General features: G+C 45.9%; 1 protein-coding gene and 1 long non-coding RNA gene across 4 annotated transcripts in view; one reads left to right on the top strand and one right to left on the bottom strand.

Annotated features, from left to right (window-relative positions):
- Positions 1-5,196, bottom strand: part of RP1L1 (RP1 like 1) — a 46,777-nt gene extending 41,581 nt beyond the window's left edge. The window contains exon 1 of the mRNA XM_080584942.1: positions 1,435-5,196. The gene's annotated coding sequence lies outside the window, so the exon portion shown is untranslated. The remainder of the gene's footprint in view (positions 1-1,434) is intronic.
- Positions 5,197-5,225: 29 nt separating this feature from the next.
- Positions 5,226-8,816, top strand: LOC308191958. Of its 3 annotated transcripts, none has more exons than XR_013948418.1 (4): positions 5,226-5,446; positions 5,645-5,787; positions 5,877-7,724; positions 8,355-8,816. It is a non-coding gene; the product is annotated as an uncharacterized lncRNA (long non-coding RNA). The 3 variants fall into 3 exon arrangements; XR_013948419.1 differs by having other exon boundaries at positions 5,226-5,787; positions 5,877-6,098; positions 7,608-7,724; XR_013948420.1 differs by having other exon boundaries at positions 5,226-5,787.
- Positions 8,817-28,000: the final 19,184 nt, after the last annotated feature.

Genomic DNA, 28,000 nt, shown 5'->3' with positions numbered 1-28,000 from the left:
AAAATCCTATTAAAGCTCCAAAGGAGAGCCAAGAGAGATCCAGTGAAGCAGGAAAAAAAAAAAAAGGCACCAAAAAAGGCACCAAGAGATGGAAAGATTATATTATGTCTTCAGCTGCTCTAAGGAGCAATTTTAGGGAGCAGAAGATGTCCAGTGATAAATACTAATGAGTTGTCATCACAACCAATAATTTGTAGTGATTATAGACAGGTCAAGAACCTATTGTATTTTCAGATGTTGGGAAACAAATACAAGTACTGATTCCAACCTACAGAAAAAGTCACAGACATATAGAAATCCCCAGATCAAGAGTGTGGCCACCAGGAAATGTTCTTCCAAAACAGACAGATGAAACCAGGTGGGTTTTGAGCAAGATGCAACTGAACATTGATCCTCTCTCCAAAGGCTCAATAAGCTGCTGACCTACAGACTTATGGTAAATTTATATCAGTACTCTATCTTCCTTCTGTTTTAATTCAGCCCATAAAGATGCAGGGTCCCGACTTTACGAGTTTCCTAACACAATGTATAAAGACTGTACAAAAAAAAAAAGCCAAGAACAACAGGATGAAATTCAGTGTCCTGTGCTATTGAAAGGGTCAAATTTTAATTTTACGCTGTAAGTGATTCTTGTGTCATCAACTATACGAGCCTCTGTTCAACTTAAGACTTCTTAAAAATGATAATTCACTCAAAACCAGAAATGGGTTAATGATCTGAGGCCTGTATTAGCCAAAAATAGCAAATTGCAGCCCCCAGGTGGGGTTGTGGTGAAAGTCACAACCTCTGCTGTCAGGGAGCATTGGACTAAACCTGGGAGCAGCCTGGCTCCCTGCCTGGGCAGAACTGAGTAAAACAGGCAGGAGTCCCCTCTGTGCACAGGAGTCTTTATCTTCTTATGGGCTTGATCCGCTCAATCTCCTGCTCTCCCTGAATAGCAAGAGAGACTTCAGGTGGCCATAATGAGTTATATCAGGAAAACTGGAATCCAGCTCCGGTCAGAAAGGAACCCCTTTTGCTTGGGAAATACCTCGCCGAAGATTGGACTTGGAGCCTGTTGTAAAGCCTCCCAGGAAAACAAAAAGCCAGCCTTTGGAAAATTTCCAGTGATAGCGTCTGCATTGTTTTACAGAGCAAAACACAGCCACTGGCTATGGTTTGACTGCATCAGCAAACTTTCCCCCTAAGCATAGCTCTTAATTATCACGGGCACCTACTTCTCCCACATGAAGATCAACTGCTTCTTGTTTTCTTAATAAGAAATGAAGGATATATGAAAAGAGGACAGCAGAACTACCAAAAAAAAAAAATGTAATCAATACTAACACCAAACCTCCTGCTGCTTCCTGTTTTCCACTGGTCCAGTGTCTCCCTTATTGGCTCCTACATAATTCACACGTGTACAGAGGACAGAAAGAGGAAGATTCAACTCACCACTCCAAAGGTAATCCAGATACATAGCTTTGCTCAGGTCAGTAATCCATCCCAGGTCGGGCCTCCCTTGAGTGCTCACAAAGGAGATCAAAAGCCAGGCAGAGAAACCTCCCCTCTTCGCGTTGCACGTCCCTACAAACGAAAGGTGGAGGAGCACTCCTGATCGCTCACTGCCTACGCAGGGGGACAGGCCCCCATCTCTCTTCCTAAGGCTTTACATCGCTCCCCTTCTCGCAGCTTTCCCCACAGCCGAGTGCTCCCGTGCTCAAGCGCTTCTCCTGAAAAAGAACCCAACGGGCTATTCTGCCTAGGGTAGCCACTTGGAATGGGATTAAGATGAGCAGAAAGGAGCTTACAGCTGGGCACCATCTGCAGTGACGATAATTAACTAATGAGCTTTTAAAGATGTTTTTCCTCATTCCTCGTACAGATCTGTTGACTAAGAAATTTGCACCACTGTGAGTGTTGTGGTCTCTGCTGCTTGACAAGCATGACTCAGTGCCTCCTTCTCCTCTCTACATATGTATTCGAGTGATGAGCCTGCACGCAGGGGAAAAGACGTCTCCCTTGCATAAAATATCTAATGACAAATGTTTTCTTGCCTTTTCTGATCACAAAGCCCGTGTTTTAGTCTCCAGCCTGCAGTAAATCATGTGAAACGATTACAAAAGTCCCTCCCAGCCAAAAGAAAGTTAACAAGCAGTAAAAACAAAAGCTGAGAATCCAGGACAAACTTCCATATATTCCATCAAAGGGTTTTAAAGGACATCTCTAAATGGAATTTAAAAAAAAAGGAATGAAAGAATTGTAACTCCTGAGGGGTGAGGGAAAACACGGTTCCTTGTTCATCAGTGCAAAAAAAGGCTTCTTCAGAATCAGGGAATATTTTCTGCGTTCAGGCCAGGTGCATGTCTCGATGCCTAGCTCAATCCCTTCACCCCGGACCATGCTTCCTTACCAGAAGTAAGCCCCTGATAGTGATCATTCACCCCAGAACTTGCCAGCTTATGCTGAGGCTCCCTTTGGGTTCCTAAGGGCTTCCTTTGGGTTGCACCAAGAGCACGTGGAGAAAATAGTGCATGGCTGAGTGTCACCCTGACACTATATTGGGACACAGCACGGGTGGAGATCTATCTGACCGATTGTGGGTGTCTACACTACAAACCCCATAAGTTAGCAGCCCACACTTTCTGCTCAGCATGCTCCCGGGGCAAAATTCCTCAAATTTTGCAAATTTTTCCCAGAAAATCTCAAAAAGGGGTCCTAAACAGTTACAACAGTACCTAAAGACACTCTGTGAATACTAGTGGAATAACAGATTTCTGCTGAAGAGCTAGCACAGTTGCCCTTCTACGTTTTTGGGGATTCCCCTTTTTTGGAAAGGTGGGGAATAAAACTGCAATTTTTTAAATTTTACCTGGTGGAAGACAGACATCTCTATACCCTGTGCATTAGGGTAATTTGGAGGATTTTTCAGGCTGTGTTGACCACATCTCCACTGGCTGCTAGGAGGCACAACAACATCATATGGAAAACACACAGATCATAAGCGTGAAGAGTTCAGGCTCTGAATTCTTACAATGAAACACACCCTTACCCCACGTGAGCTGCAGCCCTAGATAAGTATTCCTGGCAATTACTATCTAACTTCAGGTGCTTGTGTGGCTTCTTCATGAAGGGAGATCAGAGAAGGGAGATCAGACGTGCTCTGAACTACCCTTACAGGTGACTATTGCACCAGTGACTACAAACCAGTGACTGATTGCAACACGTTATTCAAGGGGCATAACTACAGCAGAATCTAATTCTGCATGATTTACCTAAAATAATACTCCAAAGGGCAAGCATAACGCTGTAAAAATTATTCTCCTTTTGTGTTTTGTACCCCAGCATCTCTCCTTATCCTGCCCCATCTGAAACTTAAATCACACCTGCAGTGATGTTCAGACTGGAGCAGAAAGCAGGGCTGACTCCAGACATGTGTGAGGACTCCACATGCTGCAGTGTGCAACTTCAGGCAAGTGTCATATTAAATCTCTGGAGGGATTGCTTGCTGTTTACCATCAGAACGAGGGGAATCTCTCAGGCTTTAGCCTGTGCAATGGCTTTACAGGTTAAAGCTGCACAAGATCAGCTTGACCTCATGCTGCAGTTGTTGACCTTTTTTTTTTTCCAAAAGAAGATTACCTGTCAAGTTGCTCAGAGTGGGGATTTCCAGCTCTTTTTTTCCCCAAGATTGTCTTAATAACCGATCATTTATTATCATTAATTGCACCTTGGCAATCTCCATGCTCTATTTTACCTGTAAACTTCCATGCAACTTCAACACGTTAATAAAAATGGACTCATCCGGAAAGGTGACTGAGGATTTTTTGATTAAGTTAATTTTTTTAATTAAACTAATTTTTTTGATTAAGTTAATTGGGAATTCTGAGTGGGGTAAAGGGATTTTGGAAAACCAGTTACTTCTTAAAAAAAAAAAAAAATCTTGTCAGGAATATTTACAAGGTAGAGAAAACACCCAAAGAAGATAGCTATTAACCCAGATTTGAACGATTTATTGTTAATTATGAACCACATTGTATGTTACATCTCCACATGACAGTGGTTGTCCTGACCTTGTCTCCTCTCTAGATAGAGTCCTGTAAGATCTTGAATCCAAGAAAAAGCCACAATGCTCCTCTGCAATAAGAGCAAGAGAAAGATGCAATATTATACTGAACACCACAACAAGTCACGCAATGAACCCAAGGGCCTCCCTTTCCAGTCCAATATTAATATTTGCTATTAATAAACAATCCTTGCCCCACAGTGAGAAATCAGGCTGGTTAGCAGAAGACTAGAGAAATTTGCTGACTGAAAGATAGAGAGAACCTAAGCTCTTTGACTCCCATAAACCCTTCCTTATGTTTGGATATTATTAGCACCTGTTTCTAATCCATTACTTAAAGGTTTTACACTTAACAGCTGAAATTGCCAAGGGTGTTAGGTCTCACTCAGAAAAAAAAAAAAAAAGTAGAGTACTATTGGGATTACTTTAGGCAAATCACTGAGTCCCTGTTCACAAAGGAATATAAACTTGCACCTCATTTCTAGCAGGTGCTTAACTTCCTCCTAGGTCATCCTCCTCTGAGTAGGGCCTCGTTTTGTCGATATAGCCCTATTTTGCATACAGTGAAAGGATATCTGTCCTAGCCTCCCTGAGGCTATTCATCAAGAGATAATCCTGCTGCCCAGTCCGTACAGCAGAAAAGAACGATCACAGACCTCCCTGTTTGTCTCAGCATTTACAGTTCTCGACCAAAATAATTTCCAGAACTGGTAATGCTTCTTGGAGTCCCCATGTGCATGATGATATATATCAATATTGTGTAATTTTAGACAAATTGTCTTTAAGGAACAGTTTGCTCAGATGAGACCAACTGTGGATGATTTCCTTCTAGGAGCACTGTGAAGCCTAGGCATTGTCAAGAGTATATGAAGACCTCTGGAGAGTCTAGAAACTTGGAAAATCCAGCTGCAGGCAGATCTCTGTTCTAGCTACAGCAGATCCCAGCAGACCTCTCCTTCCCATTTATACTAAATTTATTTCTTTGCCAAATCTCCCACATTTCTTCACCTAGCTCACATTCTACTTCAACATGGCAGGGTCGCTTGAAAAAGCTTTTCATTCTTTCTTGTGTTTTACAAAGATAGAAACACCTGAAAAACAACAACAAAAAAAAAATAGGAAGGCCAATTCTGTCCTGAAATACAGCTGTATAAATGCACAAAACCATCAGGGGCATCAAGAGTGAAAATGAAGTCACTCAGTTGCTCTCCGCTGACTTTCATAAAATGCCTTTGGATTTGCAGTGCTGGGGGTGATGGAGGAATTTAGCTTCTGGCATCAGAAGGCATCGTCATGTTATTAGCTCAGGCTGGAGCCAGAACAAATTAAATTGTTAAAAGGGCACAGAGAGACTCAAGCATGTCGGATGAAGTTTATTACAAAGGTGTTACTACCCCTAAGGTGAGAAGCAGGGAGCAGCGGTCTGTATCCATCTAGCTGGTCTTTCTCAGCCAGGCCACAGGCAATGGTCAACAGCACCAAAATAGACCAGCAAGGTGGATAGCAGAGAGGCCAAAACCACAGGCCTGAGAACACCGATCGCCCTGGAGGCGTTCAGCTCACAGGATGGTGAGATTACCTTGCTCTGGTCCGTTACAGAGATAAGAGGTGGCTGTGGGATGCTCAAGCGTCTCCCCCAGCTTTCACCTTCTGCCTGGGCCCCTCTCGAAGAGCATCCCAGCGGGGCAGTGACCACAGGGGGAGGTGTGAGCAGGACCCTCCATCACCAGCGGCATGTCTGGGTGAGCCTAAAGGAGAGCTGGAGCTTTGCCAGCCTTTGCTGTGCTGATCTTATCTCAGCTGGAGCACAGCCTCTGATATATCTTTGCAGGTTCATCTCCAGCGCTGCAACACCGCCGAGACAGAGCCTGCCAGCAGATGCACGGGGTGATAGCGCTGCCTCGCTCCAACACCCCTGCCCTTACCACGCTCTCTCTGTGTGGTGGGCTCTGAGATTAGGATCTCAGGTCACCGTTGCGAGGTAGCTGAGGTACCAGAAGCCTTGCTGCTGACGTAAAGCCCTCCAGCCTTATGACAGTTATACTTGCAGTGGGTGAGTGTAAGGATTTTCAGGACTGGTGGTGCTTTTTCACCCTCCAAAGTGCTGCTGTTTCTTGTGCTGGGACAGGCTGCATGACAGAGCGATGGGTGCGATGCACAACACAAGGGCAAGAGATGATAGCCCTTCCCTGCTAATCTCCTTGTACCCAAAATCTGTATAACAGAGAGCCGCCTTATATGCTAAGGCATTAATGTATTAGTACTAAGAGCATTAGGGGCTCAAGTAGTACTGTAACCTCCACGCCCCCACCCACCACGTGACAGCATTTTAAAGAGCTCCATCCTTGCCTGGTCCTTGTGCCTTCCTGCAATTTTTTGTTGTCTTCTGCTGCTGTGATAAAATGCAACCATGCCTCAGCAAGAGGCTTGATGTCCCTTTTCTCCCTAGATGATGCAAGCTCCTAGCAGGAATCATCTGCTTCACAAGCAGTTTTGACTGATTCTGATAGCCATACCATAATGCTTCTACTTTGAGATCTTGCCCTTGGTCCAGAGGTATTTTCTGCAAAGCAGAGCTTTTCATGATTAGCTTGTTTTCACAGTCTCAACTGCATAAGCCCGAATTCATGCAACCAGGCTTTAGGCATTTGTGTAGTTGAGATGAGCATTCCTTAACGAAGGTTTAGCTCTTTGCTGGAAAGAATTCAGGCCATGCAGAGGAGGTAGAGGTGGGGCACATCCAATGTGGAAAGCTCCTGTATTCTGGGGAACAATGCTTCTTTCTCTAAACCTGAACCAGAAGATTTGGCCCCAGTCGTATCCACCCGTGGGGAGATCTCTCCCTCTCATTCCAGGAGCTCCTTTTTTTTCTTTGTGCATTTTGAACCCCAAAAAGCAGTGATAGAGATGATACAGCTGAGCAGGACTCCAACATCTCTGGTGCTCTCCTGGGACGTGAACTTTTACTTCAGCTCACCTGACCACCAGCCATGGTTAACCAGGGAACACAGGACATGAACAGCACCAGGTAGCCTTTGGATAAACGTACCTTCTGGAGGAGTCCTGTGTCCTCGGGTGTACACACAAATGAGCAGAGGAACAGCTCTTTGGATATATGTGCGGACTGGGAAGGCAGAGTCAAAAATGGTGAATAATCTCATATTTCAGACAAAACAGCCACTGATTATTCAGTTTAGAGAGGAGGGGTAACGATAACCATGATAGTCTCACTCCAACATTTTCATTCATCAGTTTTGGAGATGCTATACGGATATAAACATCTCTACTAGGAACTTAAATGGTGCTTGTAGGCATTTTGTGGTCCTGAGGCCCATGCTCAGAGCTGGCAGTCTCCACAGTATTATTGTATTTCCTCCAAAACAAGGTGAATACTTTCTAACTGCCTAGGAATGGGGATGGGCTTTGGGCCATGATTTTTCCCAGTCTGGGCCTGGGACTTGACCTGGACCAAAGCCAGACCTGGGACTGTGTATTACCAAGTACATAAATCAGGTAGCCCACTGCCTGTGCCTGACTGCTGATTTTAATTTCCCATCCTCAGCACAACCACTTTGCTAGATTCAGAGAGAATAACAAGATGGAGGCTGAGAGGAAAGCAAGAAACATGAGGCAGAGTCTGGGAAGGCCTGAGCCTTGAGGAAGAAGAACGCTGACTATGGTAAGGCCCTCAAGTGCCAGAGGGGTGTGAAATAGTGCAGAAATGACTCCTGAAGGAAATGCTGCCGTGTCCAGGCTGTGAGATCCTGGGTGGAGGCTCCTTGTGCCCATAAGAGCCCTGACATTTCCAGGCAGAGAATGGCAAGCAGGCCTGCCCGCCCCCTGGACTTGTCCCTCCCAGGAAAACTTTTGGAGGGGAGATTTGTTCATAGCTCTGGGGCTTGGGGCATGCAGGGGAAGTGACCTGGATTTCTCCAGGCTTTGCTGAAAAGGGAAATGGCTTTGAAGACCTCAGTGCTACAGCAGCACAGGATGCATCATGTGTCCTTTCAGGACTCAAAATCCACCCCTCAGCTGCTTTGTGGAGGCCCTGCACTTCCCAGACCCCCTCTTCTTTTATCCCCTCTCATTTTGCTTTCAGTTTTCAGGGATGAGTTTGGTTGCTCCTTCTTTTCCCCTGGAAGAGCCTTTAGTGGGAGTCAGTAGTTTTCTAACTAGGAACCAGATCTTGGGTCTGGCTTCACAAACCCTCCTGCAGACCCCAAACCCCCCTTAGATGGTGGAGGAGCTCCTCAAGGAGAAGATGAAGAGCAATGGAGGGCTGAGCTCCTTGCCTCTTGTGTCTCTCTAGGGTGGGAGGAAGCTGAGAGGAGACCAGCACCCTGAGACCAGCAGGAAGAATAACCCAAAAAGTGCACTTTAAATGCACACTATTCACCTGAGTATTCAGTGCTTTACAACACTTACAGAATGGTGCCTAGTGGGCCAGATCCAGCCTGTGAGATGGCCTCGGCTCAGGCCCCCTTTGGCTGAGGAAATACGGGATTCATTTAGGCCAGCACATGAAAACCAACGTCCCAGCAGATGCACAGGCTCGCACTGACCCCATCACAGGTCCCATGCCTGGGCTCCCTGCAGCACCGCCATCAGACCTCTGCAGCCTGGTCATCCCCAGGCTCATCCCACATACATTCCAGACTTTCCCAAGGTGTGTAAGTAGGGAGTGATGCAATCTTTACGTTTTCTTTGCCAATGGAAAGGAAAAAATACCTCTAGAAAGGATTTACATAGAGTATGGGATGGTTAGCACAAAATCCAGGCCATAGCAGGTGGATGTTGTTTCAGAGAGGGAATACAAATTGCATCGCTTGTAAGCAGAGGCAGAAAAGTCCATGGTGGTCTGAGACTTGCCTCGGGCTGGGAAGAAGCCAGGAGGGAAGGGTTTGTTAAAGCTGTGGTTACTGGGGACACCAGGAGCAGTCACGCTCTGCTTTGCTCTGGGCGAAATGTCTGGGAGCGCAGCCCGGCAGAACAAGTCTGGTAGGGTTGCTGGCATATTCATACCGGTGTGATGGGTATGAAATCATGCCCTCACCCTACCTCCCAGTGAGCTGCTGAAGAGCTTCCCTGTTTTGTAATAAGGATGACAACATCCATCCTTCCCCTGCCAAGTGGGGATGTGAGCGAGGCAGGTAAACACCCCTGAGGCCAGCAGGGAAGAGGGGGTCCTGCCCACAGCTCCCAGTGCTGGGTGAAATGGGGCTCACCCTACGTGTGCCTGTGGTTTGCCGCAGCCAGAAGCTCCGCTCGATGCACACATAGTTGCAATACTGAGGTGTGCGAGAATCTGCTGCTTTGCAAAACTGGCTCAAGGGACTGCTGTTGAGCTTGGACAATCAGTCTCTGTGCTCCGGTCTCAAATTCTGTCCAGACATTTCCATTGTGCTAGTTTTGTCCTCCCCTTTTCCAAACGTACAACAGCAGAAAAGTCAAATCAAAACCTGAGGCTTCAGTCCCTTGCATGGCAGCAAAAGACATGACTACTGGTGTTACTTACATCTCACATCACTTTGGAGTTATGCACATTCTTGGGCATCACATGTAGATACAAATTTTCAATTACGGAAGTGTAAGCATAGTGTAATGACATTAAAATTGAAGGAGCTACTATGGGTTTATACCATTGAAATTAAGCCAAAATTCAACCCCTCACTTGATGTTGAGCATTATAACCACATTGGGTACAATATTCTGGCCAAGAGTGAGAAACTGGCTCTGCTAAAGGGAGTTTTGCAGATACCTGGCTATGTCACCATGGCAAATCCCAGTGCAGGTGGATTTGCCCTAGGTACCAGGAGAACCTTTGCACTTGTCTTCTTCCAAAATCGCCATCTCAGTATGTCAGCCCTCTATCCCTACTGCTGTAGGTAAGTCACCATCTTGTCCAGCTTTGACTTAACTGGGGTGACCCAATCTACTCCTTAATGAGAGGTATGAAAATTATTATTAGGATCGGGTTTTTTTTTTTTTTTTTTTTTTTTTTACTTGCTTCCACTAATGGAGTAAAAATTAATAAATTAACCCTAAAGTGTGTCTGAGTGTGCATATGGATGACCAGACCATTTGAGTCACTGGGAACTTTGGCTCCTTCTAAAAGTAAGGTCAAGTCCATTGCACGGTTCCAGCATGACCACATAGCACCCTCCCAAATGACTCCCAGGCATGGTTCAGGAGTTAGCACAAGACCACCCTTGTTTTGCAGGCTGCACGGACGTGGCCAAAATACATCAGGGGACAGAACGCCAGAGAACGGACCAGGCATTGTTTGATTTACAGGTATTGTAGTACCTTTTTGTATGTTGTCTCTGGTGGTTGTGGCTTTGTTGGGTATGAATATATTGGTATCCTGAGGGTTTTACCCTGAGAGTCTCAGTTTGCGCTGTTTTAGAGGTTTTGCAGAGGGCAAAACCACTTTGGTACTTTGAAGTATCTGCATTGTTATGGCCACTTATAAACATCATCAGGCAGTTTATTTCTCTCCCCCGCTTGCTGCCAAGAAATAAATTAGAGTTAATACTTCCCTTGTTTGCTTTTGAGATAACAGAGTCGCTTCACACCGCTGGGTGTGTCCCATGTGTACTCAGCACAGCGCTGAGCAGTGATGGGCAGTCACCTCTGACTGCGGAGCTCGGTGTGAACTTCCTCAAAGCTACCTTTATATCCAGCATTGGGAAAAAACACCTGCACTTGGGGCTTGTCCTGGGCTCTTCACAGAATTTCTGAGCGATGTAGTTCAGAAGGGAGCTTGGGAGGTCTCTGGTCCACCCCCCACCAAAGTAGGGTGAGGTTGAAGTTAGATCCAGCTTCAAAGTTTTTACATAACGCTGAGGGTCATATTCAGCTATGTTTTAAACACCTCTGGGCACCTCTTCCTATTTTTGATCATTTTCATTGAGGATTTTTTTTCTCCCTAATGGCTAACTGGGATCTCTGCTCTTACAGTCAAAATCAATGTTGTGTCTTTACATTTCACTGTGGACATCCAAGGAGAATCTGGATCTATCTCCTCCCATTAGGTGGTTGAAGACAGCAGTAAAATCCCTCCTTAGACATCTCTCCTTAGGACTGAAGTCACCCATTTCCCTCAGCCTCTCCTTGTAAACCCTGCACATTAGCCTCCTAACCATCTTGGTGATCTTCTGCCCTGTTCTCTCCAGTTTGGCAGTCTTGTTATTATGGAGAAGCCCCAAACCAGGTACAGTATTCTGGATGCACCTTACCAAATACTTCCATACAAAGGAGAATAGGTCTTCTCTATTACACTCCATAAAGTGGAGTAAGGCTTATTCTCCTCTTGGGCTATTTTACCATCCATCTCCTAGGCATTTTGAAATACTTCCAACACACGTGAGGCAGGAATCAGACCTAAGCTAAGCTAGGAGAAAAGCGTAGATGTTAGATCCTTTTCTCCTTCATGCCTCCATTGAGAATGAGAAGGATGAAGCAAGCACTGAGGGAAACCAGCAGCAAAACCACACAGTTCAGCAAGAGATGTGCACCTAGCAGCTGATTGAAAGACCAGTTACATGCCTATCTCCTGCACCGGCTGGAAAGAGAGCAGGGAATGGCACTATCTCAGAGCACCATGTTTTGTAGGATATGCTGGTTGGCTTCCCATCCCACTCATCTTTTGGAGGGGGTCCATGTCCACCGCATGGGCAAAGAGAGATAACAGGGATTTGTGTTGGTGATGCAGTAAACCTGCGTGTCTGTTGGGGTTTTTGGGGTACCTGTGAAATAAAATGAAGATGTCACCCGTGCACAACTCATCCCAGAGCTGGTGCCTGCGTCTGAATCATGCTTGGACACCCCACACCTCTCCAGGCCCCAAACTCTATATTGAAGGTGCAGAGCAAGGCTGAAGTGGATGGAGTAATCTGCCCTGGATTAGACCCTGCACGGGGAAGCCAGAGATATTAGGTATTTTGGCACTTAGAGAGATGTTTACTCTTAAGATAATGAGCAGCCTGTTCACACAAATTAGGGTGGGTCACGTTTGCATAATGTTGATTTCAGAGGTGAATTAATCTCACAGACAACTTGTTTCTACTGCAGACTATCCATTCAGCATATTCAATACAGGATCAGATCTCAGCCTGATGAAATTGCTGCAGGGTGGATTTTGAGGGGAAGGAAGGAGGAAAGGGGAAGCACAACCAGAAAAGTAGCTGAACTTTACTGTATAATTGCTCTTGGATTGCTAGGTTTAGGCTGTATTTACCCAAGATGTTATAATCTGCTTCTTGATGGCCCTTTTGACTAGAGGATGAGTTTAATTATAATTAATTCCTTATTTTGTAAAAAATATTACTTTAGTCATGGAACAAACATCCCCTCAGCCCTTTTGTGCTTCTTGCCCCACAGACCTTACAATCTCACTGCCTTCCTTACAAAAATACATCCATTCTTTACTTTCCCAACAGTACATGGGATCTGAGCACCAATTTTCATCCATTCCCTTTGAAATAAAAATCTATTCAGGACACCCATTGCTCTTTAAAAATTAGATTAAATTTTAATTAAACATCACTAAGAAGTTAAATTTCTCTTTGCAGTCAGGTGGGTTGGGAAGGGCCATGGGGCATTCTGACAGAGTTGCAGGTTTTCTCAGCTTTCGAAGGGGAGGGATCTACGCTGATTCATTCATAATCAGCCCACTAAATAATGCATGGGATGCTAATGATGGACTGAAGTCATGAGAAGGAGCCAGAGTGTACCTCCACAACTCATTTTTTTTGGAAGGAAGAAGTGCAGAGGGGAATTTAAAAAATAATCTCATTTCAGTTTAAGAAGTCAGGGTGAAAAACAAAGCTTTGAGGGGTTTGTGAGTGCCTGGCTAATATTCGGAGGTATATTTTCATGGATATTTCAGAAGCTCCCTTCTGGGCTCTCGCTCCGTTATAACATTTTTCTCCTGTCCTGAGACTGCCTGTGCTCTCACACAGCCCACACAAACCCAGAGACCAAGGAAGGAGGAAACCAGAGATGTGGGCTACTGAGACAGAGAGAGGAAGCTACGGGGGATCAGGGGCAGTGAAACACTGGGAGATGTAGGGATTTGAAAATAACTTGTTCTCATATTACCCCTACAAGCCTACAAATTATCCCTGATTAGAAGGTTTTTTTGTTCTGTTGTGTTGTGTTGTGTTTTGTTTTGTTTTTGACAGAAACCCTGAAGTTTATAACTGTAACCACAGCATGTGGCTTTGGTTAAATTGTAATTTTAAACCAGCCTAAATTACTCGGTATTCAGAAAGCAGGAAGGCTCTTCCTGCCTTGCCCCATTGCAGGGCACCTTCAGCGTAAGGAGCTGGAGAGGTGAAGGCGTCTAAAGCACACAGAGATCTAAGCTTCTCAGCATCTAATGTCTGGAAAATAAATAAATAAATAAATAAATAAATAAATAAAGTGTCTGAGTGGAGGAATCACAGCTCTTCTGGTTTGTTCCCTGACTTTTTTCACTCCTTTACTATATTTCAGCAAAGAAAAGGCTGGATTATATGTCTCTGGGATGAAGCTGTGAGGGTTTGAAGGAATTCATGGAGGTGTGGAGTCAGGAGCTCTGCTTCTTGCCTTGCTCTAACCTTGGGAGCAGCAAGCAAAGGTGGCAGTGAAACGATAGGTGTTTAGTGGTGCACAGTGAAGTCTCTTGGCTCTGAGGTCTCTTCTTGTGTATGGCCACAATATTAAGCAAGAGGGAGACTGTACGAGACCCACAAAAGCCCATGGAGGCCATTTGGCCTGGAAGAAAAAAAGGAACAATGGGTTCAGATGTGGCCCACAATTGAAATGTCTTAGTGGAGAGGTGCAAGAGAGATTGAGGAGAACTTGGAGAGTGGGAGAGAAAAGTGTGCTTGTGACTGTCAGCCAAAGGGACCTACCAAAACTTGCTTTTGCAATATGGATGCTTGCTCTCCTCACCATTAAATGGTAACCATAATTGCCATAATCCTTGCCTTTTTTTTTTTTTGGCCTGAATAAGTAAAGGCATGGCCAGATGGTGCCCGCTGGCCTGAAGGGGAGACAGATGGTGCAGTTGCAGTTCCATTTTATAGCACAGATGTAGCCAGAGATGTGTCCCAGCCTAGGACACAGCCCACAGAGAAGTGTCCATGGTCCCACTGGCCCACTGCTGAAATGAGAGGATTGGCACTGGTTACCTCCACCCAGCTCTGGCTCTCCCCTGGGAACTTTATTCCTGCTTTTTAAGATATGAATAAGAATTGCCCATTCCTGTCTATCCTCCAGCATGGTTGAGCTTGTTTCTCCAATGTTTCCTGCAGTTTCCCACTCACCCCAAGAATTCTCCCTGCTGTTACCCTGCATGAGGCATGTTTCCTAGCCACCTTCTTCTGTACGATGCTACAGCTGTTCCTGAACTACAAACTACAAGTAGGTTTAAACACCATGGGGATCAGCTTCTCTCTCCTTTTTTTCATAACTAAGCAATTTCACTGGCTTTCATCCATTCTGGGTTTACACCACTACATCAGGATCAGCTTCTGTCTGGACCAAAGGCACAGAAGATACCAGCTCCTCATCAGGTTTGCAAAAGGTTGCATTCGAAGTGCATTAAAATGCATTAATGCAATTTCTTTTTACCCTAGTGAGAGGAATGGGTGTCACAGAGCAGAATTTGGACCTTAGGACACCCATGGGCTGTGCTCTGCCTTCTCAGCTGCTTTTGCAGTGTAGAAAGGTTCAGGTCCCTTGCAGCTATCTACCAGCAAGTTTTGTGACCAAGCCCATGTTGTCTAATCACTAATTTCAGCAGCTGCAGGGAGCTCAGGACTTTCAGCATCAGCTTGAGATCTCTTTCCGCTACAGCTGTCCTTTGCATTCAGCGTTGGGATGCTGCTCGTATGTAGGGCTACAAATAACGTTCCCGTGCAGCTGAACTTTGGTGTCCCCTCTGCCTGTTTCTTTCCTGCAGGTCTCGGGGCAGAAATCGCAGCACCTCATTCCATGTTGTGTGACGCCGCTGTAAATCGAGGGGAACTCCTGGTGCTTCGGTGGTGCTACCTCACATTGACGTGGGTGTGATGAGGTGCTAAGGGGGTGCAAGAAAAGGGTGGAGTAAGCTACAGCTGGTGGGCCAGAGCTTACCGTGAGGCAAATGAGAAGCGGTTGCACTGAACCTTAGGGGCTAACACTCAATGAAACCAACATGTGGTCGGAACGAGGCCGTATCCTAATATTAATATGTTAACTCAGAATCTCAGCCTCCTGGATCCCCCGTTTGTAAGATGCTCGGGGTGAAGGACTTTTTCTTTGTTTTACCTTTGTGCAGAAGCTGGCACTGGATATTGCTGGGCCCCGGCTGAAGTCCTCAGGCAATTCAGTGATGATGAGACGACTTACATAGGCAGTAAAACACCGGTGGTGAGCTGGGGAATCTGGGTGCTCTTGTCTACCCTCCTCTTGGCTCTTCTTGTGAGGTTGGGATTTATTTAGCAAAGCCTAAGCACACAAAAAGGAGCCAGCTAAAGCCATCCTCACCACTCTCACTCCCCCTTATGTAGAAGACATTGAAGAATTGGGTATGAATGAAGGGCGTTTTTACAAAGGACAAGTTGTCTTATTTTAAAATAGATGTCTAAAATTTCCTGACCACCTCTGAAGGGGCTCAGCCCTCCCGCTTAACTAAAGGAAACTTAATGAAATTAGCTCAGTCCTGGATTTTTAGGCTGTGCCTCTACCAGCAAATTAGAGAGTCACAAAACACCAGTGCTGGAACACTACTGTCCACTCTGTTAAATACTTCATGTAGACCATGGCATAGTTTTTGCTTGGCCAACCCAGGCAATTCCTGTGCATAACTTGGGAGTTAATACTGATTGGGGACATTCCCAAAAGGCAATATATGTGTATCACTCTGATAAGGAGATTAATATTATGGTTATGGACAGATCATGGCAGCTTGGCCAAGGAATGGGCCAGCTAGAATTTAGATAACTAATGCATTTACAGTCCCAAGTGCCTAAATTCAGGTAGGATAAATAGCACCCTAGTTCTCTTCTGTGATCCTATGGTTGATGATCAGTCTTCTCTTACCAGTTCCACTAAATGGGCATTCCCCGATGATGCAAACAAGGCTGTGCGTAAACTGGAAGGTAGTGGTGGTGTCTCTGGCCTCCAGTTCCCCATATTAGCAATAATGATGATAATAAATAGTGGTGAATTCTTTCTGCTCTTGCCCCAGATATGGTTCAGTGCTAAGTGCTGCAAGCCTGGGGTTGTACAGGGCTGTATTGCACTGGGTTGCATTGCACTGTGCACCTGGAACAAAGGCTGACCCTGAGCCTCTCTGACACTTGTGGGTCACTGTGGCGTTGATAAAACACACACTTGGTCTCCTCTTTGTTGCCCTGCTGAGCAATGTGTGCAAAGCTGCACGTTATTTATTGCATGGGTTCCCCTGTATCATTGCACAAGGGATGTAGCCTCCACTTCTGTGTATGAACTGATATTTGTGAAAGGTTGGTGGGGTGCTCAGACACTTTGCACGGTGATAATCCATTCCCATTCATCCTACGGGATCCTGAGGGATTTGCATGCCCAGATAGGTTGAGGCGTACATAGCTAACTCTTGGTCTCTATCCCCTAATACCCTTCCTGTGATGTGATTCATTCATGGACTTCAAGCTTGAAGAAAGTCTAGGAGATGTGCCTCCAGGTGAGATGAGTGGCATCAGGGTCCTACATACCCCTGTAATTAAGATCATTCAGACATTTCCCATCAAAGAACATCAAGGGAATGGTCTGCTTAATCACCATATCAGTTTATGGAAATCTTTTCTCAGATTTCCCACTGGGCTTGGCTGTGCTTTTGCCATGTCTTGCTGTGGATCTTCCTTATTAGCCAAATATTTTTGTGCCAACAATTTCATCTCCCAGGGCTCAGCCTATTACTACAGACATTTCTCCCAAAAGACACCAGTCTCTCTCCAAGTCATTTGTGTCACCCTGGGGGAAGCTAACAGCAGTATGTGTTTGCCAGCTCTTTAGGATTTTGCAGAGATAGGATTTTGCAGAGAATAACCGATGCTAAATAACTAAGCTTCCCAATTCCCTTAAGGGAGGAATTGTCATTTATGTTCTGCAGACAGTCCAGCCAGAGCTCACTGAGGATAAGGGGCTTGGAAAAGGCTATGTAATGATTTGGTGGCAGAAGCAAGTCTGTAATTGTGGAGTCCTAACTCACTCCGTTCATTCATTACCATCTGCCATTAATGTAAATCAGACTTCAGGGGTAAGAAACAGATCCCATTTCCCATCAGCCTCCAAACTTATGTAACCCTCACACCCAATTTTTAGAAATACTCTCTAATTTTGTAGATGATATTCTGTGGTTTAGCTGAAAGATACAGGCAAAATCAGCAATAAACAATGTAACAGTTGTTCTTTCAGTTCAGATTATTCATAACTTTTTCTTCGCTAAAAAGGTACCTTTCTGAAAAGAAAATATTTCTGCATTAAATTTTATTTTTGTGGAAAACATCTCTGCTACAGTTTTGTTTTGTTTAACTGAAAATAGTAATCTGTCTAGTAATAGTAATCTATCAATCTTGCGTTCTTATTGAAAAATCTCATACTTTAAGGCAAAAAAAAAAAAAATGCACCTGACTATATTTAATGCTAAAGCAGAGAGCTCTCTGTTTTCAGCATATTTTTTAAATTTGTAATGAAAATGCTTAAATACAGTGAAACAAAAGACATCTTTCTACTTTGAATATTGCAAAATGATAGTAAGGTGGAAATTTGTGAATTTTTCCTCACAAAGCTTCACTGGTTGTTGTTGCCCCCAGCTGCCGCCTTTCAGACTGGAAAGGGATTATGTGAAGGAAACCCTGTCTCTGCCCACCTTTGGTGCTATGACACCATGTTTTGAATCGCACTTGGGCGTTGAGGTTAGGAATATTATTATTTTTTTTAATTTCCTACTGCCGTGCCCCTCAAATATTTCCCATTCAGACAGCATGTGGTAGGAACACTCTCCAATGTTAGAAGATGGTCACATCAACAACGTTGGGTGGGGTATGATCATTTGATCTCAATCAGTTTATGAGATAGCTGTCCCAGTAATATCCTTGCATCTGTTGCCTACAACAGAGTCTTCTTCCTAGGCCATTGACTGTCCACTTTTTAGACGGTACAGATGAGGTGCAGCTCACCTACATTTAGGCGTCTCCATTGAGACCAAATGCCATTCCTAAGCTTGAGGAGACAACATACCTGTTCATGATCTTTCCTTCCTACCTCTCAATAAACCCCAATCCTTTAATCCTGTAGCACCTTTCAGTGCAGAAAGCATCCCCAGTTTACAGGTTGAGAAGCAATGGTAAGAAAGATGCTATGATTTGCCCGGAATTCCACATCACAGAGATGTTGTGCTCTAAGGAGCTCACCTCAAAGCTCGTCCTGCAGACCAGGCACTGCTAACAAGGGCATCTGTGTGTGTGCTGTGGCCATATCTTCAGAGGGAAGAAGTATTATAAGAGTCTGAATTAGATGAATATCATTGAAATTATCTGAACTTCAGCTCTTTGGGTCTTCCTCCCTACCCTCGGATGGGATTGAAACTGGTCATAAGACTTGCATGTAATGGGGTAGGGGGCAATAGACTTGGGTAAATAGTGTGAATGCAAAAGTCGTATTTCCATGATATTTATTGTTTTATCTCTTTTTAAAGGCTGAGAGTGTTTATGAAACCAGAAAAGTCAAGAGTTGGATGTTTTATATTTTCTTTATGTTCTTTTTAAACTGCTAAAACTAAATAGGCCTCCAAACTGATAGAAACTGATTATTAGTATGAAACCTAACCAAGAAACTCATCACTGCAGATAACAAAAAGAAATAAGTATTGTGCATGAAAAAAGAAATTTGTTTTCCTATTTCCTATGAATGTTCTGTGGGAGCTTGGGTATTGCTATGAAAAATATTATTTTTAAAAATATATGCATGGTTTCTTTAAACAAAAACAAACAATTTCACTCCGATAGGTTAGTCATCACTTTTCCTTTATGTATGTAGGTTATTAAAGAGAAAATAAAAGTGAAAAAATTGTGTAAAATGCATTTTCTTTACATTTTTTGAGGAGAAAATAAGCTAAACCTAGAATTTTCTTCAGGTTCCTTTTATTTTTTTCCTCAGAAGGATGTTTTCTGCAAGGAAATCATCAATGGAAAATATTTGACCAGCTGTACTCTTATCTTTAGATCTGGAAACACATGCAATACATGGAAATCCCCACCTCACTTGAAGTTTCAAGGGGGTGACTGGATTTTCTGCTAATACTTCTTTCGATATGAGTAAGTGTTTCAGCATTTGCTTTTGTTTGCTATCCATCCACTCCAGTCCAAAGAAAAATATATGAAAATTTCCCCCTTTACCATTACAGCGCATGATCACTGTGCAGGGATCTGCGACGCCTGTGCCTGTTGATTTTTTTGCAGTCCCCTGAACGAGGCCCCCCTCTTGGCTCCCTCTTTCATCTTGAGGGAATTTTAATCTGGAAATTAGCTTCCAGCTTGCAGGAAATAACAGAGACCTTCTGGATATATCTCGATATGGACTGGCCACCAGATCTCAGTCATTTGCACTGTTGTTAACACAGCCCTCGGCTTGGCTTTGGCCTGAGCCCACTGGCACGGACCCAAATGGTCCCCAGCCATGGCCCAGGAGTTAGCATGAGCCAAGAGCCATTCCTGGTAGGTTGTTTAGATGCAACCACTTCACTATGGAGAGATTTTAGCTCTAGGAACTTGATAAATCAGGCCACTTGGCCACCAAGGGTAAGCATGGGCCTTGGTCTTAGTTAGTCTGCCTGTAAGCAATTAGTTTGTTCATCACAGAGTGGTTTATATTCCCTGAGATTAACGACAAGTGCATCTTTGTGCTGGAGAGGAAAGTATGAGAAAGGCATTGTCCTTTGATGAATGTTGTCCCATCAAAATGCTCGCCTGACTGCTTTACTTGTCCAAATCCTCTAGGCAGAGGTAACTAGGTTACCCTGGAGGGTCCTTGGACAAGACCTGGTTTAACAGTTCTGTGGAAACAGCAGCCTCCCATCCTCTCTCCAGCTCAGGTAGGAATTGCAGGAAATAAAATAATAATAATAAAGGAAAGGAGGAGGTTAAGTTACTTTTTCCAGCTGAACATCAGCTCAGCTCATCAAGGTCCTGAGTAACCTGCTATAGCTGGCCCTGTTTTGAGCAGGGGAAGTACCAAAATAGTGTGTGTTGATAGCTGCAGGACTCTTACAGGCTTGTTTAGGTTTGCATTGTGCACCTTTGGGGACATAGCTAAAGTCCCTAAATTGGTATTTTAGCTGATTAGTCTCCCTCAGGAGTCCATGAAAAGCTGGCCACTTCTGGAGAGCTATTAAAATCTCAAAGCAGGAAGACCACCGTGGGAAGAGCCTCTTCACTGGGCTCAGGACCTCTGGAGCCATTATAACCGCTTTCCAAGTCTAATAATCTCCCAAGTCCTCCAGGTCTTCTGGGATGAAATCTCAGCCTGCCAGCCAAAGCCGAGGCTGCTCAAGCTGAGCATCTTGTGCAATCACTTACTCAACACAGGCACTTCCAACACCTCCACCTCCACCCGGTCTGGCTGTGCCATGAGAGAGCGGTGGCAGCAGAGCCACGCCAATCCTGGGGGTCTCTGTCCCCATACCTGCTCCCCCTGGGAAGTGGCATAGATATTGAGGTTGAAAAACAGCATCAGCACATTGCTGCCCTGCTGGAAACTGACAAATGCACCAACTTGCTGCTTCTGCAGAAGACATGGAGGGTAGAAAAGAACAGCATAGATAAAGTGTACAAAACACTGGAAAATCCAGGAAAGGAGTTAACTGAAGAATTAAAGCCCTGTGTACTCAGAGATGGGGTTGGATCAGCACTGGGAGCAGGCTAAGAGGTTGGAGATGACTCTACTTCTCTGCCACCATTCCACTGTCTGACCCTTCTACCTCCTCATTTTTCACCTATGAGGCTGAGGTGGAGGATGAGATATAGCTGTTGATATACAATGAGACTTTCTGATGTAAAGAAATCTCTCTCTTATTTTTTTTTTTCCATCCAAAGCTGTTGTGAATTTCCTCATTTTTTTTTTTTCCACCAAGTTTTGACAGTGGGAATTAGTCTAAGGGTGGCTATTCCAGTTCTTGGTTATTCTACCTCCTGTCTCTGTGCCACTAAGGGTCAGTTGTGCAAAATCCAGTTGCTCTTCCAGGAGAACAGTGCTCTCAGTAGGAGTGGATGTAGAAATCTGTAAGATCTGGCTTTTCTTCATACAGTCTGGACTGCATTCCCACTACTGGTTTCATTTCATACCACAGCCATGAAGTGTTGATAACACATTGGAAAAAAAAAATCACACGTAAATAAATAAATAAGTAAAAGAACACCCCCAAAAACAGACATACACACACATACAGATGCTACAGATGCAGACCTGCTTTGGCTTGCATTACAGGTTCTCAGCCCAGGAGCAAATCACTTGGGAAATTTAATTAAACTTTAATGAGGTACTTTGATTGTTGGGCCGTACGCCTAGTGAAATTAATGTACAATGAAGGGGAGTCTCGTCATGCTGCTGGCAATAGCTGGCAAGTTCAGGTAGAGCAGAGTTTGTCATTCTAAATCACCTTTTGAACTCGGGAGAGCAGCGGGGAAGAACAACCAGGAAGCTCTGGTGGGTCATTTAGTTACAGAAGATCCTTTGCATGTCAGTCCCATGCATTGAAGGAGCTCTTTCAGGGTGGCCTTTGGGGCTTTTCGGGAGGTTGGAGAAGGGAGGGCAGGCAGTGGTGGTGCTCTGGTGGTGGTGGTCTGGGTTGTGGGCTTCCTTCTCTTCCTTTCACTGAGTAGGCAGGAGTCTGGGTTGGAGGGAGCTCTGACATGGGGGATCCTGGGGGGAGATGGGTGGTAAGCAGGTACCGCCATGGGTTCTCCACATGCTACCTCAATTCACAGCTACCCACCAGCCAGAGAAAGACCTTTTTTAGTTGCTAGTGGAGCTGTAGCTCCTGTTTTGAGTGAAGGGCCTATTCAAGCTCTCCCAGACACCGGTGGAAGGCTGGTTTGTAATGTAGTACATGGAGAGGGACATTTGACCTCATGAGAACTTTACAGCCAGGCTCCACTTCCTTCTGCCTCAAAGCTAGGCCTCCATCTTGGAAAAGATCTGTTACAGATCCTCTCCTGTCCCATATGGGATCACCAGGTATTTCTTCTGACCAACAACTCTGTGATCACCCTTGGCTTGTGGGGTCTTGAAGGGCCTGGGTCACTGAGTACTCACCATTATTACACAAGACCCTCTGTGGAATGAATCTCTTTTTGAAAGTGATAGCCCTCTGCTCAGAAAGGCGAGTCCCACGTGCTGTGAGAGAAAAGATTTGCAAGGTTTACAGAGGAGAACCACAGGATAGTTCAAACTGGGAGTCCCAACTTCTAATCTCCACGTTTCATGCCCCCTGCTCAAAGCAAGGCCAACTAGAGCAGGTTACTCAGGACCTTGATGAGCTGAGCTTTGAATATCTCCAGGGACAGAGATCCCATGGCTGCTCTGGGACCTTGTCCCCAGGGTTAACTACTTTCAGAATTTCTCTTGCTGCACCTTGTGTCCCTTATATTTTGTTCATTTTCTGACAACATCTCACAGGAGACTGTCTTCTCTACAGCCTCCCATTAGGTAGCTGGAAGCAGCAAGAAAATCTCTCCTGAGCCTTGTCTTCAGCCTGAGCCAACCCAGCTCTCAGCCTCTCTCTTCATAAGTGTGCTTCTAGAGGATTACCAGGAAAGGGAACTCCCTGCTTGGACTTGGTTCATTTTGTCAGCAAGAAGCAACTTTAAAAGGTGAAGCCCCAACCTTTCTGTATCTCTTTTCTTTTTTTTTTTTTTTTTTTTTTTCCCCTGTATTTTCAGTTGGAGGCCCTTATGAAAGAGATAATCAACATCAAAGTAGATACCATCCATAAGATCTTCCAGGTTGTTATCCACACCACCTGGAGCTGAGACTCCAGAAGAAGACACTAGCCTTAAAGCCACCTGTTTCAAGGCAGTTCTAGAGATCCCAGTCCAGAAATACAATCCTGCTTAGTGTCTGCTCAGAGGTGCTGATGGGAGAGACATTTTCAGCTCCGGGCCTCACTTCTAGGATCCGTCACCAAGGTAGGGAAGGGTAAAAATTAAGAACTCACACTGAGTCTGGGTCCTGGGTGGACAACTGTGTTTTCTTGGAGACTTGACTATTAAGGGTTCACAATGGACTTGTTAATCCTCTCTTCATCAGGAAGGTCTAGGCATGCTCGAGTCAGGGCTCTGGTGTTGCAAGGAAACTCCTGGCCACTGGCAAGTCAGAAATGGGTTAGGATGTCTCCACACCTGACTTTCAGCTACCACAGGGATGTAGGGATTTCAGCATGTCTCAAGGTTACCAAGCTGTAATGAATGCTCTGCAGCCCCACCACGTCCTTATGTGCACGTTATCATGGATGAATCGTCTGCAGTGCCAAGACAAGGTCCTTTACCTCCTCTGGTCCAAAAGCAGTGCTGGGAGCACATCCCTGAAACTGGTGCTTGACTCAAAGCACAGCATAAGCTCTTGAAATCTAACTGAGCGAGCCAGACAGGGACAGAACAGAAAGTGATTTCTATACATGCCAAGTGATTGTGTACTGTGTTCTTGGAAATCTGGAGGCCACCTAGCCAACAGCAGTGTTTCTTGGCCTTTCTGTAACACCATCCACCCACTGTCTTACTAAACCAAGCCATCAGAGCACTGGTGTGGTATAGCTAGGAGGGATGAATCATTTTGTGTTCTCCATCAATCTTTCAGCAAGACTTGTCCTGCTCTTCTCAGCAGCTAGAGACAAGCCCACTTCCCCACTCTCTGGGAAGTGAAGGATGTGTGGGGTTCTGCCATACACCAGGACCCTGCTGTGCAGGGTGCTGGATGAACACAGAACCAAAAGTACCTGCCCAACCTCTATTTCTCCTCCTGGTGCCAGATTGCTCCACCGGGTGGACCAGACGTGCAGTGAAGGAAAATGCTGTTTCTAGGATTCCTGTCTTGTTCACTGGCAATGCAAGAAAGTATGAAGAGAATGAGGTAGAGGTGCTGGATAGGCATGGATGTCCTTCCTCAATGTTCAGATGGGCACAGGTTGACCTGAGGAACCAGTTATGTCTTCACCTCGACTGTTCAGACAGTCATCAGGGCTGCTAGGGGACAGCAGGTATTTTATTTTCCAGATGCTCAGCTTGTGACCAGGGGCTATGGTGCAGATGGACTCACTTGGTGGTGCAGGTGAGAGCTGGGTGGCCCAGCAGAAATTGATCAATGGGCATCCACCATCCCAAACTGAGGGGAAAGTCCTTCCTACCTCCAACACCTCACCTCTCTGGAGTCCAAGGAAATGACTGAGCTTATGAAAAAACAGGATATTGGCAGGACAAACATCAGGAAGACCCAAATCCTCTGCTCTTGCAACAGGGCACAAAGACTAAAGAGAAAATGCCCAGAGCTGGGTTTTGGGTGGTGAGAAAATAAATCCATCGCCCACTCATCACCAGGGGGCTGTGATCTAGGTTTGGCCATTTAATTGATGCCTCTGCTGAGGTGTTCGAGCTGGGAGCGCTGCTACCCTGCGGTCTCACAGTGGAGACAGCTGGGCATGCCTGCGAAGTTAAATCCCACCTTAAATCACTGATCAGACTTGCCCAAATCTGTGCAATCACTGGGGAGGGACCTGGCAGGCTCAGGTAAATGTTAAACACTGAGCAGATGCCTCCAAATCTGCCTGAGAGCTGAAAAAGGCATGGGTCCAAGGGAAAAAAAAAAAAGTTCACATGTGATCTTGCAATGTGATCGTGCAATTAATGCCTCTCACTGCATGATCACATCACAGGGTCTCCTGGAACTCTGGGTCTCCTGAAATGCCTGGACTCTGCAGGGAGCCAAGAGTTTGCACAAACACGCTTGGGTCCAGCATTGGCTAATAAAGGAGCTGTTAAACACTTCTTCCATCAAAGCCTTCATGGAGAAGGGAAGCGGGTATGTTTTCTAAGGTGAAGAACCCAACAGACAAATCCACCCAAATTCCACAGCATAACATTACCCAAGGGCCCCAGTTTGCATCTATGCTCATAAATGAATAGGGTTGGGATCAGGGGCATGCACCCTCGTGTACCCTCTAGTTAATAGTTGCAGCATGCTCCTGCTGTGATTTTGGCACACGTCAAGTAGCCCTGGCACAACCAATGCCCAGGTGAGGTGAGGGAAATCTGGGGGCCATTCTCAGCAGGCTGTTTGGGTGCTGTCATCATCCTTGAGAGGCTGAGAGATTTCAGTGGGAAGGATGAGCTAGCTGGGCTAAGCCTGACCTGTTTGTTTTCCTGCACAGCTGCCTCCACGTGAGCCATCAGGGCCTCTGGAGCGACCATGCCACCAGGGCACTGTAGAATCACAGAATCATTAGGGTTGGAAAAGACCTTCAAGATCATCTGGTCCAACCATCCCCCTACCACCAATGTCACCCACTAAACCATGTCCCTAAGCAGCACATCCAAAGTCGTCACCTCTCCTGAGCCACATGGAGCCACAAGGGAACATGTGAGATGTTTGCTCTGCGGAAGCCTTCACCAGTTTGTGGTGGCAGCTGTGGAAACGGAGGCTGTGGAGTGCCACGGTCAGTCTGACCCTGATCATTTGATCTCTGCCTCGGGCCATTTGTCCCTGTCCTGTCTCTTTTCCGCCAGCAGTCCCTGCTGTAAGGTCTGTCATCCTGGCCCTGTCCAGTGGATCCTGGTGTCACTCCTGCCCTTTCCCAGCCTAATGCCCACTCCAAAAGGTGTCTTCCACTAGCCCACCCCTTTTCTCCTCCATCTTCTGGTTCCTCATCCAACATCCATCCTTCCAGCCGTGCTCTTTTCCTTCCCAGCCCTAACTCTCATTGCCAGACCGTGGTTGCTCACACCCACCCCTTCCTTCCTTGGCTGCTTTCTCCAGCCTCTTTCATTATTTAGTCCTGCTCCTTTCCCTGGCACCCAAGCTGCTTGTGTCCATCATGCTCAGACCACCTCCCAGCCTCCTGCTCTCCACTCCCAGCACTCGTTGCCATTCCCATGCCCACCCAGCACCCATGGGTAGACTGGTACCCAAAGAGGAAGATTGAAGCTCTTCAGGCTGGAAAAGAGGTGGCTGGAGCAGCGGGTTATGATATATGGTAACAAAATCACGTGTGGCCCAGAGAAGGTAGATAGGGAATAATGCAACTGGGGAAATAAGGCTCCAAATGGACCCGGCTTGATTAAAGCCAGAAAAAGGGGGTGGTCTTCTCATGGAGTGGGGATGTGATGGGTACTAAAATTTTAAACCCACAACCAAGCAAATATATGGAGAAAAATCTCACTGAGGGCAACTCAAGACAGAGCTCACCAAGCCCCAAGCTGCAGATAGTCCGAAGTGGGGGGGGTGCTGGGACAGATCATTCCACTTACCTTGTTCTTACACGTGTCTTCAGACGTGAGATCCTTAACCCCATTGGAGCCTACATCATGGGCTGCACCAGCCTTTGGTCTGGTTTGTATTTATATTTACATCTATATATCATATCTTTGTAAATGAGAGGGGTAGAATTGGGAATCCAGGACCCTCTGGACCAGAGCTGATGGTGGCCCTGGTTTCAGAAACAAATGAAACCTTGGATCTTTGCTGCTCAGGGGGAGTTTGAGTGGTGACAACCTTCGTGGTGTTGTCTGATGCCCAGGGCAAGAAGTCTGTCCTTGACAGCAGAGCCTCATATAGCTGGTCAGGGGTGCCAAGAAACTTGTTTTAAACAAGGGCTTTCTGTGTCCCTCCCTGCCCAAAAGGTCAGCGCGGAGACTTCATGTGACTCTTCACACACCAAAGAAGCAAATCCAGCTCTTCTCACTCAAGCTTTAGAAAAAGAAAATAAGAAAAAAAATAAGAAACAGAAGTCAGGAGCAGCGTTTTATTTCTCAGAGCTCGAAGACAAGGTGGTGGCAGCGGAGAAGGATTTCGGTGCTTGAGCAGCACCAAGCAAGCAGCAGAACCCCAGGCTATGGGGCCAGACCCCAGGTCTCCCGGCCAGGCAGTGGGAGCGGGATCTGCCATCCCCTCGGTGCCTCCCAGGTCCCTGGGATGCCGGGAGGGAGCAGCGGGATCGGGACCGTGACTCAGCCCCCACGTGAGCGGGTTTCCTTCCTGCACGGCCAGCCCCAGCTTCTGATGTTTTGTTCGCCGCGAAGCTCTGGGGGCCAGGAGCTGCGAGCGGCGCGGGAGCTCGTGGAAATCAAAGGGAAAGAACAACATCTTGGGCTTGCTGGGGCCCTCCTCGCCGCCCCGCTGGGACGCGTGGGCTTCCCAAGCTGCAAGGAGGAGGAAGGGAAGGGCCGTCCCCTTCTCCCCTTTCTTCTCAGGGCATCCTCGGCGCCTCTCTGCTCACAGGGTGGGGAACGGGACCCCGGCAGTCCCTCGTGTATTGAAACGGGAGTAAATGGGTGGGGAGGCAGCTTGGTTCTCACAAACCATGCTGGACAGGAGACTGCCAGATTTTCTCTATTATCACACTTTTCCCCATCGATGCCAAAGGCAAAACTCTCAATCAGAAGTAGCTCATGCTATCAAATAATAATAATAATAATAATAATAATAATAATAATAAATAAATAAATAAATAAATAAATAAATAAAAACAACCTACAGGCTCTCTGATACTGCCCAAACTCAACTGTTTGGCCCTGAGACCCCCACCTGGGCTGGTCCCCCTTACCTAAACCCTCCCCGGTGTATCTGCTCCCCAGCCGTGGGGCAGGACTGGGATGCCTTCACAGTGGGTGGTTGTGGTTGGGAGATAGGGAATCTTTCCTCTCCGGGTTTCTCGACCACTGTAAGTCCAGTGCAGGT

The sequence above is a fragment of the Anser brachyrhynchus genome (assembly GCF_964034855.1).
Source record: "Anser brachyrhynchus genome assembly, chromosome: 3".
NCBI classification, from domain to species: domain Eukaryota; kingdom Metazoa; phylum Chordata; class Aves; order Anseriformes; family Anatidae; genus Anser; species Anser brachyrhynchus.
Note: the sequence above shows the minus strand (reverse complement) of the source record. Positions and strands in the feature narration are given on the sequence as shown.